Raw genomic sequence first — 14,622 nt, forward strand, 5'->3', positions numbered from 1 at the left:
AGTCTGGGTGTTGGAATATTTAAGAATAGAGCAGCAGCTTGGACCCAAATCCTTTCTGCCAGCTTTGACAATATGAACACATGGTCTTTACATGGTTGGGCCTAAGGCTTCATGATCTCAAGAGGGCTGCAGTGCTCTGTACCTCAAGGACTCTTAAAACAGTTTCTGAAAGAAATCCAAGCAAAATATTTCACCTCCTCCTCCCATCTCAGGTGTATGAAAATCTTCCCCAGCACCTGTGCACCGTCTTCTTTCCTCTCACATCTAACTTCTGAGATGCTCAGAAAAGCCTCCCAATCCCTGCTCCTGCTGAGGCTGCAAGAGGTTCATCTGTGTCTGCCATGCACAGCAGGTCCGAGCTGTTCCTGAATAAAGTGAAGAAAACAGAGATGATTGCTGGGAAAGGGATCAGTTTCTAATAGGCCCTTTAAAAATAAATAACCCTGTGCTTCTAACTTATATTGGATGGAGAGGAAAGATCTGAAGAAAAACTATGTGCTGTGTTAGGAACAAGCAGGACTCTAGGATAACAGGGAAAACAAATCCTCCTTCTCCAGATGCTGAGGGTGCGTCAGGAACTGAAGAGACATGGGCAGTGAATTAAGGGTCTTCATAGATTTTCAAGCACTGCAGGGAAAGGGAGAGGTTTGGAACAGGGGTCTGAACCCGGGCTGAGGTCAGACTTGCAGTGCTGAGAGCTGCTGAGCTGTATCTTGGGCTATGGAGGAAGCAGCTGCCCCCCTGACCCATGGGGCTGAGCACTTGCAAGACCAGAGGCACTGCTCATGGTGCCACCTGGCAGGGGATCTAGGGAAGAAAAGTACTCAGCACTCGGGGTGCTGACCAAGTTGAGAGTCCCAAGGAGGAACAACACCATAAGAGACCAGGACTTCAGAGCTGCCCTAGTTCTGTGAGCTGAAGGTTCTCCTGAGGCAGAACCTGAGCAGCTGATCTCACTGCTCCTGAGGGTCAGAGGCCAAGAAGAGGGTCAGCAAATATCTCCATCCTGGAGTCTTGAATCATTCAGCTTCTGATCTGCATAGAAAGATGAAGAGCATGTGTTACACAAATAAATATGTAAACTGCTTATCTGCTGTGTGCATGTAATACATTTACTGTTAATATCATGTGGTAAGAAATGATCACTTAATTGCTTATGTAACGTAGTATTTTAAATTCTGGCAAGTTGGACCTGAACAGTGAGACCCCAGCGTCAGCACGTTACTACCCGATTGTTCCCCACTGCATAGCTGAGCAGCACGAAGCTCAGAGCCCACCCTCAGCCCCTGTGGACTGAGCAGTGACCTATGCTCACTGCTGAGGACTCTGGAGGACAGCAGGGGACAGGTCTGCAGTCACAGCCCCTCTCCCCACCCCCCTTCCCCTCCTCTCAGGGATCCTGCAGTGCATCTCCTCTGCATCTCCGAATGGAGTTGAGTTCTGCAGGTTCTGTCACCTCCACCTCTGAATTCATGAGGCCACTTTATTCTTGCTTCACTCACAGCTGGCCACATTCACAGCTGTGGCCCTTGTTCTCGAACCCATTTTGCTTCATTGCTGACTAGAGGCCTCCTGGGAAGGTAGTCATAGTCAGGTGTACTGCCAATCACAAAGTAAAACAGGAAACACTAAGGAACTGCCAGATAGCGAAGACATGGTATTGTCCTCAGAGACCCCACAGCCACGTGAGTCCTATAAGCTGGGCAGAGAACTCCCTGCCTTAGTGGTTCCCTATCGGGAGAATATCACTTCTACTATCCCAGTGTTTCTAGGATGAGGCCTCAGAGCTTGTTTATTGTGGGGTTGTTCGCCATCTACTGGAAGTCCTGTAACATAGCACCCTCTTCATTTTGGTACCCTCAGGCCTTGACTGATATTTTCACTTGTATTCATGAAACTGATTCTATTCCATCAATTACCAGGAGAGATTCTGTAGAAAATTCAAGTAATTCCTCTTAATAAATCTCCCACCTACTAAGGACAAAAGTGTCAGATTAATAATCCATTTCTGTCCCGGGTGAGCTGGTCCAAAGAACAAGGTACCCATGGATGAATAGAAAAGTAAGAGAAATAAGAAAAACAAGAGAGGCATAATTCTGGGACCAGGGGGCTTACAGCCTCTTGGACTGCAGCCGGATTATCATTTTCAGTAACCTTTTGTTGAGAAAGAACAAAGGAGGCAGAAGAGGAATGGGAGTATATCAACTGTTTTAGCAAGGACAATACAACTCAATTATCATGGGAATGAGACTAGACTAGTTAGCCATCATGTTATCATTCCTTTGCTCATATCTCAGCAAAGCATTTAGTGCTGACCCCAGGGCTTTCCACAAGGACATAGGTACTGCACTCTTTTCCTTTCCACCAATGTTTTTGCTACACTTCCTCCAGAACCCAACAATCATGGCTTGGTCAGGCCTGAGGCAATACATTGAAAGAGTAACTAAAGAATGTCCTTCTCCACACAAAAGACTAACAGTTCACCTAGAATTCTAAAAAGATACTGGTCACAGGATAGTGAGCACGAGTTGTGTAACCCTCATGATATGACCACGATGTAGTTTTGGCAAAGACCACGAGCCCTTAAGACCTTGCAGGAGTTATTTGTAGATTGAAGAGTCATGGTATAGATCTGTAAGCCCAGCCCATCCCTCCTCTCCCAGGACCCCTTCCAGAGCAGCCTATGAGAACCCTAGCAGTTCCTGTTGCACACTCAGCAGTTGGCAAGTGGTTGCAGCTGTGGCAGCTAAAATGTGAGAAAGTCCCAGAAGTGCTAGGTTCCTGCACAGCACTCTCTAGCTCTCTCCCCAGTCTCTGTGCAGGGTGTGAGGAAGGGATCACAGCTAGCCTTGGGGCCCAGGCACATCCCTGCTTCCACCAACACCTCCTTCTTTTAAGGGCCTCCAGGATCACCAGATTTGTGTGTGACACTTTAACATCTCTCAGGTAACAATTGCTTTGACTTTTTATTGAAAACAATGAACATGAAGGATAGGAATATAATATTGCCACTGTGGGAGCCCCATTATTCATACACTGGTGACTCCGCTATGGCAGGTGTTGTTCACAGTATCACAAACATTAAGTCATTCCAGAAAACTTATGAAGGGACTGATGGCATCTTAACCGAAGGAGGAGGTGATAATACATAAAGCTCAAAACCAAAGGAACACTCTCAGAGTAGCACACATCTTGCCACAGATATTGCTGCTCCAGTTGAAGATGGTAATAAAACTAAGTATTATTCATGTTTATCCCTTCTTTTTAGCATATTTAAATGTTTATCCCTTCTTTTTAGCATATTTAAATGTTGATTCTTTAAAGGTTTATACTTGGGTTAATTAATTAGGCATATAAATCTGTATCATTTTATTCATTCGTGATAGTTCTATGTTTCTATTACAATTATACTTTGATCTGTCATGATATAAATTTTTGTATTTTTAAATATCCAAGTTTTAGTTGTTTTGTTGCATCTAGTCAGAGCTTTGTCACTGATGTAACATGTATTTCCCTTAAAATACTATGAACAAAAGAAACTAGGAATACATTCTTTTCATATTTACTGCTTATTCTCTCTAAGGTAATAAACACAATTGTAGATATATTGCTTGCAGGAAGAAAACTGAGTCACAGCTCAGGAACCACCTCCTGAGCTTAAGTTGTAACCAGTAGTTAACACAGTATCAAGATGAGAATAAAGCAAAGTAACCTCATACTTTCTCATTTACTCATTGCCAGAAAACTCTTGGTTAGGATAATATTTCCCTCTCTCCCCTCTGCCTCCTCTTTTTAATCACCATCACTTTGTAATATGCAAGCAGCGTTTGGATGATGGATTAAATGGAGAAATGCTATCAGGTAACCCTCATCCCACACATCTCTAAGGTGTACTCCAAGAAGAGATGGTGTTGTAAGCTATTTTTTTAACAGAACATCACTGCTAAAGGGAAGGGTTGACTCCTTAGATTTATTATGACACAGCACCTCCTGAGGTAAATATTGACTCAGTATGGGGGAGGAAGGAAGCAAAACAGCTGAACAACCAAGAGAATATCTGCGGCCACCAGACCTATTGGAGTGAATGTTGGTGAGGTTTCTGCTCTGGCTGTAACAGTGTGCATGACATAGGTAATTTGAACATCACTGACCAAAGTGATTTTCTAACATGTGGAAATGTGTGTATTTGTCTTGATCTACAGCCTGGCCCTGAGCCACACAAGTCTGTTCAGCACTAGAAATATACACAGGTAATCAAGGAACTAAGCTTTTATTTCTAATTTAGTTGTATCTAGCAATGTACTTCCTGCATTTATCACATGAGACAGCACAGATTTAGATGGGGTATTCATTAATATCTCCAGGAACAACAGGCTGGTAGACTTTATGAAAGGGTCTGTCCCTTACACTGCATCAGGCCGGGATGTACTACAGCCAAGGTACACATAACACATGGCTGGATCTAGTTTAAAAAACAGGGCAAATATTTAAAAATTCTTGCATGGAATATATGCATGCAAGGGCCTCTCTGCTGCTGTCAGAATCCAAAAGCTTGCCATAAACTGAGCTGTTTGGGGATGCTCACGTGTGCCTGCATTATGTCAAGACAAGTATCATGTCTGCATTGCTGGAAATGAGAAGGAGGAGAAACAGACTGCAGGGGAGCCTCGCTCCACCCTTCCACCCCAACCTCCCAGTGCCTGGCAGAGCTTGGCTGCATATGAGAAATGTGCTTAGCAGGTGGAGACACCAGGAGGAGCAGCGGGGCCACCCAGCCTCACACTTCTGCTTCCTTGGCTGGTTTATGTTATGGATGTATCACTGTGGGAGGATAACTGTTACTCAGTAGACAGTCATAAGTCACAACATCTTCAGGCTCCAGGCTCCTGATAGTGAGAGAAAAATCTGTCCCATATCCACTGCCGCTGAACCTTGATGGGACCCCAGGTTGTAAACTGGATGCATCATAGATCAGGAGTTGAGGAGCTTTCCCCTGATTTCTACTGATACCAATGTAACCATTTCTCAACATCCTCACTGGCCCGACAACTGATGGTGACTGTGTCTCCCTTAGATGCAGGTGAGGAGGATGGAGGCTGGGTCATTGGGTGTCACATCTGGCACCTGATAATAGAATCATAACAAATATCAGCACAGTTAATCATGATATAACACCTCCTTGAAAGGCCAGGCAGCACTAACCACACGGTGCTGAGTAAGTCCCCAGGCTGTCTCTTACCTGGCAACCAGAGCAGCAGGAACCCCAGGAGCTGAGCGGGGACCCTCATGTCCATGCTGTGTCCCGACTGGGACTGGGTCCTGCACAGGGTGTGACAGCCTATGAAGAAGTCCTCAGGGCCTGGGCTGTGCTCTGGGACATGCAAATCAGCAGGGTGAGCAAGGCTCTGGGCAGCTGCTGGGCTGCCTCATCTCTGTAGAGTCCTAGTGTCCCCTGGTGTCCCTGTTCACACATGAGCAGCACAGATTTGCCTTCAGAACATGTTTCTTCCTTGGGGCACAGGGGAGAATCAGGCTGTTCTCCCATGGATAGAGTAAACTATTGTTCTTTACACATTTTGGAACACACTTGGCTTGAGTTCCTTAACTAGTGCTCTATGTGACAGACTCTTGAGAAGGAGGAATTTAGCAAAACAAGGGGCTGCTTCAGGAATAGGATATTTTAAAGAAAATGGAGACAGGAAGTCACTAGAATCTATAAATCATTGAACTTGTCTGGGTTCCTGTACTTGTGATCACATCAGAACTAGATGGCAGGAGAAGACACGACCAAATGTGGTTTCTAGTCCTTCATATTTGAAACTCCCACAAAATACAGAGGAGGAGCACATAACTTTGCCTGTCTTCCAGTAAAGAGCCAGGTTCTTGGTCTTAATTTGCTTCTCTAGAAACCTTAGAATAGCTTTAGAGGACAAGAGCAGAAACCATGGCAATTGTTCAAACCATAAACAGAAGTCTCTGAACACAATTCAGAGTCTCTGAATTTTAGAGACTCTAGAATTGGTACAAAACCTTAGAGACAATAGCAAGGAATCAAATTCTTTACTCCTGGTGTGCCACACAGAATTGTCAGTGTTGGTCATAATGCCTCAGGGTCTCAAGAGGGCTGCACTGTGTCTAAGCCTCAAGTATTTTTCTAATTGTTTCAGGAAAATTCAGGCAAATCTTTTCACTTGCCCTATTTTGAAATCTTCCCTAGTACTTGTCCATCGTTTTGATGTCTCCTGCACCTCACTTCTGAGATGGTTGCATCATTGTGCAAATCCCTGCTCCTGCCCTGGGCTGCAAGAGGCTCATCTGTGCTTACCAAGCACAGCAGGTCAGAGCCTGTGCTTAATCAAATAAAGGAAAGAGGAGACGGCTGCTGTGAACACGTTACATTTTTAAAAGGCCCATTTTAAAGTTTCCCTGTGCCTCTAACTTATACTGAATGGAGAAGAGAGATCTGAAGGAAAACTTTATCTGCTGGCATTGGAACCAGCAGGACCAGGACAAAAATGAAGATAAATCTACTTATCCAAGTGGCAACGCTGGTTTTACAACGTGTGGGAAGGGGGCCTAGGAATTCAAAACCAGGAGAGCTTCCAGCCTGGAACAAAATGGAGAGATTTGCAAACCAGTTTTTGAAATCAGGGCTAAGGTCAACATTGCTGTGCTGAGAGCTGTTGGGCTCTCGCCCTGGCTGTGGGGAGGCAGCATGGGTCAGGGACCCTGCCCATGGCGCTTACTCCATTCCCAGAGTCTTGACTCACTCAGCATTTGTTCTGCTTAGAAGGACGAAGAGCATGTGTTACACAAATAAATATGTAAATCTGATGGTTTGTCTGCATGTCCCCCCAAATCCTCATGCAGTCATATGTCAGGCTTCTAGACTTTTCATTGATCCATAGTCCACTGCTGGGATTATGGGTGTGAGTGCTACACCTGCCCTGGGGCGAGTAGTTTGCATACAATATAAGGGAGGGAAAGAGGCTGCTTGTCTCCATTCCTCCCTTTTGCCCTTGCTGCTTTTGCTGTCTTCTGCCACCATGAACTGTTGCCCTCTGCCATGTGCCACTCTGCCTTGGAGCCAGCCAAGTATGGACTGAAACCTCCACCAACTGTGGGCTAAATAAACCTTTCTTTCCTTAATTTTGGGCATCAGGTATTTTGTCTCAGCAACGAGAGAAAAGGAAGACACATACTTCTCTCCAATGCTTATTGCTTTATTTAGACTTTCTCTTCTTAAGTCACTTTCTTTAGTTGGTTTCCTAAAGAGGTATCCCTGGGTTTCAGGGGGTCCTTTTAGCCTGAGAAGAAGACAGACACAGTAAATGCTTGCCTGTACTTTTTCCAGATATTGGAGGCTCCAGAAATATAATCCTAACACACATTGTAGGCTTAGGTTTGTGTTGACAGATATACTTTTTGGGTTCTTCATAATTTTTTATTGAGTTTACTTACTAGATAACAAATAAATATCCTGATAATGAACTACAGCGTAAGTTGTGTTCTCCACATTTTTGACCAGCTGAAATGTTTTCACTTCACTTAGGCATACACATGGATTGTATTCCAAATAAATTTTTGCATATAGAAAATGTTATATAGGGTATAACATCTTATTAAAAATAAAATTAATCAGAAGAATACTTTCCAAGATTCCAGGCCAAGTGGAAAATCACCTTTTAGTACTAAATTTACCTTCATTTTCCATACTGCTCGGGCACACATACATCTGAGCATGTGCCACAGGCTTTAATCATGGTAACGCTCTGGCCTCTGGGCTGCCAGCAGGTGCCCTAATATGAGTTTTGCCTTCTACTTTTGGGGGATCAACTCAAGCCTCAAAGCCTTCCTCAGCCCCACACTTTCTGAACCCCTGCTGCTGAACACTGGAGTTCAATAACTTCCTCATTACTTTAATCATTGTTTACGATCCCCACGACTGCTGTGACCACATCGCAAAATAAAATGGGAGTAGTATGGCACCTGCCCTTCCAAAACCACCACTTGAAACATACAATGTCCCCCTCTACCTTTTGCCACACGCCTGGCACAAACCAAGCACAGCTACGGTGCTATGTGCCTATGTACACCAGCACTCTGCTCACACATTCACATGCACCCACAGACACATGCTTGAATCACACACACTCACACTTACTTTCACACATACACTAGGTCACTCCCATTCAGATTCACAGGGACTCTCACCTCCTTTCTTTGGGTTCCAGAGGAGGTTCTGCAGGAGGTGTGGGCCGTGAGGTGCTGTGGTGAGGTGCTATGGTGAGTTGCTGTGGCCGTGCTCAAGACAGAGACCTAAGGAGCAGGCCTGAAGCCCCAACTCCATGACTTGGGATATTCAGAAGTCTCTGGGCCTCCTACTTCCACAATGGTCTGCATGGCTGAGACGGCCTGTGGCCTCTTGCTGGTTCCAGGGTCTTGAGCTGTGTTCTCAGGGCTATTCCCTCCAAATGGGGAGCAATGACCGATTCTGCCTGCAGAGGTAGAGACTGGGGGAACCTGGAGTCTGAGAGACTGGGGGAACCTGGAGTCTGAGAGACTCCTCTGGAGCATATAGGGACTACGGACAGGCCAGAGTCCAAGGCCTTCCTGTACCTGGCTGCCTTCCTCCTCCAAATTCACTTCTCCCATCTCTTTACTGGCCCTGAGCTCTCAGACCATTTCCCACTGCTACCTGCAGAACTCACTGTTGACTGAGGGCACAGCCTGGTCTAGGATTGGCCCCAAGCTCTGGATTGAGCAATAGGATCGCTGTCTTAGTAAGTGGGCAATTGAGTCTTTTCTTTCTTTTCTATGTTTCCTTAAAAATCCAAGCTCAATGCCCCCACATGGAGAAAGCCTGCTGAAATCCCATTGCCTAAAACTCAGGTTCCATTCTAACTCCAAAAATCTGGATCAAGAGTAGCTTGATCCACACCAGTGCTGGTCCACAATGGTGCTGGTCAACCCAGGCAGGCTGACCTCAGGAGAGAGCGCAGCTCAGAACAGGGAGAGAAACAAGGCTTTTCCTTAGGGCAAGAACCCAAATTCTGTACAGCTGACTAAAGTTGAAGTGTGAGACTGTAGCTACAGAGACATTGAGCTCTAGGTCCTGTGTTATAATTCTGACACCATCCCTAGTACTGCGTGTGAGATGCTGGGGAGGTGATCTCCTTTCTCTCACCCCTATTTCTATTTGACTGAATGACGAGATTGATAAGTTCCTGGGAGCCGTACATTCCTGGACTCCCTGATACTCTTTTGGGAAAGACCTGAAATTGTAAAATGAGAGTGGTAGGTTTAGGAAGCTCCCTGTGGGAGCTGAGACCAAGTAGATAAGGGACATCTCACCTGTCCATTCATGAAACCCCACATGCTGAGTTACTGCAACACCTAAGCACATGGTAAGAGGGAAAACAGACACCTGGCATGGTGAATCTACTGCTAACTGCCTCCTAAGTGTTGCTTGTGCATGTTGCTCACCACGTTATCAAACCCAAGCACCTCATCATCCTTTCATAGAGGACTCAAGCAGGGCAGAAGGCAATTAAGGTTCACACCCACCTGGGCATGCTTCCCTACCCTGGCCTGGGGTTCTGGCCTGCTGGATCTCCCAGGGTGTCCTGTGGGATCTGGGTAATGGAGCCCAAGCAAGCCTACCATCTCTTGCCTAGATTGTAACTATGCACATGGACACACTGTCCCTATGGCCACTCATTTCAACAGAGCAGTTGATTTGGGTTCCTGCTTTTATAAAGTTGAATCTACATCTGTCAGGTGGTAACTCTCCCTGTCCCAGCTCAGAGGGCATTAGGTCCCCCCAGCTGACCATCTGTGGAGGGGTGGTGCTGGCCTTCTGAAGAGCTGCCCCAGGTGGGACCAGAGTCAGGGCACAGTAGCAGAGCAGATCCAATCAGTCACAGTCCTGTGGTCGAGTCTGCTGTCATCTGGAATGAGCTCAGGTCCTCAGAATTGGCCACAGCCTGCGTTAACCCTCTTGCTCTCTGTCACAATGTAGCTGGAAGAAACTTTGGTCATGCAGACTTCCCACAGAGCATCACAGATGCAACCCTATATGGATGACATCATGCTGGTTACATAACAGGATATTAGCATGAATCTGGGCATCTAATGAATACACAACTGCTGCAGAGAGTGAGACTTACATCCTATGCGAACGCATGAACCTGTACATTGGAGAAGATGTCAGTTTCAGAAGTCTGAGGCATGCTGGCTCATCCTCTTCAGGAGAAGGACAACTAGTTGCACTTTGCACCTCAAATACTGAGAAGGAAGAACCATGTTAGGTGGAGTCTCTATTGCACTGGTGGGACACTTTTCACACCTGGGCCAACTGCATCTCACTTTACATCATCTGTAAAAATCAACTAAAGTGCATGAAATATCTAAATAGAAGACATAAAATTATAAAATACTTTTAAGAAAGCCTTGAGTAAGACCTTCATTACATTAGATTTAGAAAGTTTTGCACAGATATGCACAAAATCAGACAACAGATTAAAAAGTAGACAAATTTGACTTTATTAAAATTCAGTACTTTAGTGCATCAAAGCATGCCATTAAGAAAATTAACAGACATACAAGTACTGCACTGAATAAAGTATTATAAAATCGTATATCCAAGAAGTAGTTCCTAACCAGAATATATAAATAATTCCTGAAGTTCAACAACAAATGTATATGGGTTATGGACTTCAGTATTCATTTTTCCAAAGAGCGTTGTAATCCAGCATGGACAATGCATCTAAAAGTGTACTTTGACTTAGTACAATTGTCTTAGATGTTTTGTATGTTCTATGGCCTATTTGTCTGGTTTTCAATCTGTATAAATGTTAATTAACTTTATAAGGTCTCATGAATGAATGAATCTGATGCTGGAAAATAAAAGGGTGGTAGAGAGGGGGAAAAATGAGGAGTTGAAATGTGTTATGTGCATGTACCAGTCCCCGACACGGATGAGATCATTATGTACTGCAAAGGTGTACTAACAAAAGGAAAAAAAGAAAGAAGATATAAAAAGTGTTCATCAGCAAATAAAAAATGTTCAGTCTAACAACTCATTAAGGAAATAAAATTCAAAACCACAATGAAACAGTACTCCACACCTAACACTAACTCTACAGTTACAAAATCAGCAGTGCGACTGAAGCTCGAGAGAAATTGCAAACATGTGCATTCCTAGTGGGAAAGGAAAACAATGTGGTTTCTATGAAGGACATTCTGCCAGTTAATCAAGTTGTTAAATGTAAAACTACCATAAGGCTGAGCAATTTTACTCCTCCTAGGTATACACTCAAAAGAAGTGAAAGCAGGGACTGAGAGCAGTGTGGATGGTTGCATACTTGTGTTCATACCACCATTACTTAGAGTATCTAAATGGGGATTGAGAATCAGTATGTGTATTTTCAGCCAGAGAACTGTAAAAGCTCCTATACCTCCTTGATCCATTGGTTGCACTAAAGAGACAGTGTTTGGAGAAAGAATTGCCACTTTCATATGGGGATGAAGAGTACCAGTAAACGAAGATGTGCAGGGCACAGTCACCAAGGAGGACAATTCTGAAGGGACATTATTGTGAGAACAGCACTTCTCCATTTCAATAGCATAGCTACCCAGCAGGCACCTTGGAAGAGAGCAGGACTCTCCACAACATTATCATGCCTGTAGTACGCCGGCACTGTGTGCTTATTAACACACTTGAAGATCCAGGGTTTCAAGATCACAAGGGTTTCAGTTTTGCCCTCAAAACTGACCACAACCTTGCCCCAAACAAGATTACTTGTCTCTCCTTTAAAGCACTGAAATCTGGCATGGACTTGCATCTTTATGTGTGAAAGTCATTTTAAGAATCTCTTCAGAACACTGAGAATTTGCTCTGGCAAATAATGGTTCTCTACAGTCAGCATCTCTGCAGCTTCCAAAAGTCATTCAGCTGCCTTCACCTAATCCTTAGAATCCTTCAGAGTGATCATCCTACTGAAGTCCATCCTTTCCTCTGAAAACTGCAAACACACTTTGGGATTTGACCACGATTGTTGTGGCAGTGAGAGGGATACAATTCTGAGGCTGGCCTTCAATCTAAGTCCTTAGCGGCTTCTCAGTATCTGAGACTGGCCCTTATCAAACTTTTGCGGCTCCAGGTGTTTTCAGTGACACAGCTTCTGTCACTTGTCTTCTGTTCCAAAAGGTCATAGCTCTGGTGGGATGGGACAGGCCTGACCAGCAATTAACAACTCTCAGTGACCTCTGTGGTACTTAATCACTTTTAACTTTGTTTCCACGTCAGTCTCCTGACATAGCTTCTTACTACCAACACTTGCAGTGGATTTTGCATTCTTAGGAGTCGTGACAAAGAAAATAGTATGAATTATACATCAAGGATGAGAGAAAATGATACAGTCAGTGTGAGGTAAAGAAGAGATGTGTGGGGTTGCTGCTGGAGTAACACAGCATGTTATTTACAGGGAGCTTTTAAATAAGTATAAAGATCACTATCTATAATAATGACCTGATGTATAGTATAAAAACACATAAACCAGTAACATAATCATTTTATGATAATTATTAAGTACTATATGCTATAGGTAATGATATGACTGCCAGTGGTAGGTTTGATTATCCCACTATCACCACAAATGCATGAATAGTGCACTGTCTTGTGGCACTGACTACAGTATCCCTAGGTGATATGAATTTTCTGGCTCCCTTGTGATCCCATGGAACCACGGTCATAGATGTGATCTGTCATTGGCTAAAACATTAAGCAGCACATGACTATATCCTACAATATGTTTTCACCTTATAAATTATCCTTGATAGAATATTTCACAGAAGAAAGCACATTGTGTGACTCACTTATCTTAGATTCCTAGAACACAGGAAAAACTGTGAAGAAAGAAGTGGAATAGGTGACAGTAGGGAATGGAGAGAGGGGAAAGCGGAAGATACAGAGCATGAAGGAGAGTTAAAGAGTACTTTCCTCCTCTCAGTGATCTGAGAAGCAATTGTATAAAATATGCGTGTAATTGTACCTTGGCCCCATAACATGGAGAAATAGAACACATTTGTCAATCAGAACACAGACAGAGTTGTATTGGAGGAAGGAGAAGACACCAGACAGTAACTCAGTTCTGCGTAAAAAAATAAGAACCATAAAGGATAAATTAGAATGTTGATAGGATTAACTAAAAGAACTACATAAACATATGCTTATTTCTTTTATTTGTCAATTTCTTTATACATATAAAATTATATTAGACAGAAATTCTATTGTGAGGTTTCTATAACATACATAGCTATATATAGCCACAATAATACAAAATTAAAGTAGAAGAAACTGAACAAGAATAACATTTCTATGTCTGATTCCAAATAGAACAGCATAAATATGAATTATCCTCTTATGTTTGATATGGTAAATCATAGGTGGCAATTCTAAGAAAATAACTTCTATAGTGAAAATGAATACATTTATCATAAATAAATTGCATCTCATACATTGAGCAGTACAAAACCCAAGACAATGAAGAGACGAAAAGACTAAAGGAAAAAGCACCTCCCTGTTCAAGGATGTAGAGTCACAGCCAATTTTGGAACAGCAGCCATCAAATAATAAATGGCTGTTTCACAAGTGCTGCTCCTTCTAATGTACTTTATACTCACAACATTTTTTTCCGAGGCTCCTGTAAATACATTTTCAGATTAGCACAAAGAAATCTAATCAAAGGCAAGCATAGTGGCAGAGGTCTGTAATCCCAGCACTGGGGAGGCTGAGGCAGGAGGATCATTGCAAGTTCAAGACCAGCCTGGGCTACAAAGTGAACTCAAGGCCAGCCTGAACTGCATTGCAAGACCCTGTCTCAACAAGGACAAAAAAAACAAACAAACACACACAAAAAACCCTAATCAAAATTGGTGAGTCTAGGGGCTGGGGATTTAGCTCAGCCGCAAAAAGCGCCTGCCTGGCAAGTGCAAGGTTGTGAGTTCAGTTCCCGGTACCGGAGAAAAACCAAAAAAAAAAAAAATTGGTGAGTCTATCAACAGATCCTCTCAGTGGATAATTTCTCAAATTATCAGGAGGATTAAAACTGATAAGAAGCCTGAGTTTCACTAATTTTAAGAAGAGGGTGATTGTCATACTTTTATCTCTTGTGCTGGCAGAGGAGTGGATGCAGCAGGAGCAGTGATGTAGGAGGAGAGAGGGAAGTTAAGGGCCGTGGGCGACAGAACCATCTGTTCACCCAGTGACCTCATAGAGAACGCCTTGTCCTACAGCAGACACCTGCTTCCTTGGGGGCTGTTCTCTCGGAGACAGCGGAGTCTCATCATCTTTAATTCGCTGAACTTTAAGGTTTCTTTGTAGCGAGCAGTGTGATGATCCTCTGAGTCTCCCGTGTATCCCCTTTCAGTTGTATGGAATCCCTCGTTTTTCATGATTTTGACCCCCTTTGAGAACTGAGCACCTTGTATGTGTTCTGCTACTGCACCTCACCAGCTTAAGTCTTAATCTCACATCAGGTATCATAGCAGAAGCTTGAGGTAAACTTTATGCTGTCCATCTTTCCTTTTGTCCTTCTAAATTTCAAAGCCCATATTTGA

At 43.7% G+C, this 14,622-nt stretch overlaps 1 long non-coding RNA gene and 1 pseudogene across 1 annotated transcript; both read right to left on the reverse strand.

Annotated features, from left to right (window-relative positions):
• Window positions 1-4,785: 4,785 nt before the first annotated feature.
• On the reverse strand, window positions 4,786-5,288 carry LOC102018079 (annotated as a pseudogene).
• A 4,405-nt stretch (window positions 5,289-9,693) lies between these two features.
• LOC102018379 lies at window positions 9,694-13,148 on the reverse strand. Its single transcript, XR_263455.2, has 3 exons — window positions 13,056-13,148; window positions 10,170-10,287; window positions 9,694-10,074 (listed from the first exon to the last, which is right to left on the reverse strand). It is a non-coding gene; the product is annotated as an uncharacterized LOC102018379 (long non-coding RNA).
• Window positions 13,149-14,622: the final 1,474 nt, after the last annotated feature.

The sequence above is a fragment of the Chinchilla lanigera genome, unplaced genomic scaffold (assembly GCF_000276665.1).
Source record: "Chinchilla lanigera isolate Chin_1 unplaced genomic scaffold, ChiLan1.0 scaffold00069, whole genome shotgun sequence".
Classification (NCBI taxonomy): Eukaryota; Metazoa; Chordata; class Mammalia; order Rodentia; family Chinchillidae; genus Chinchilla; species Chinchilla lanigera.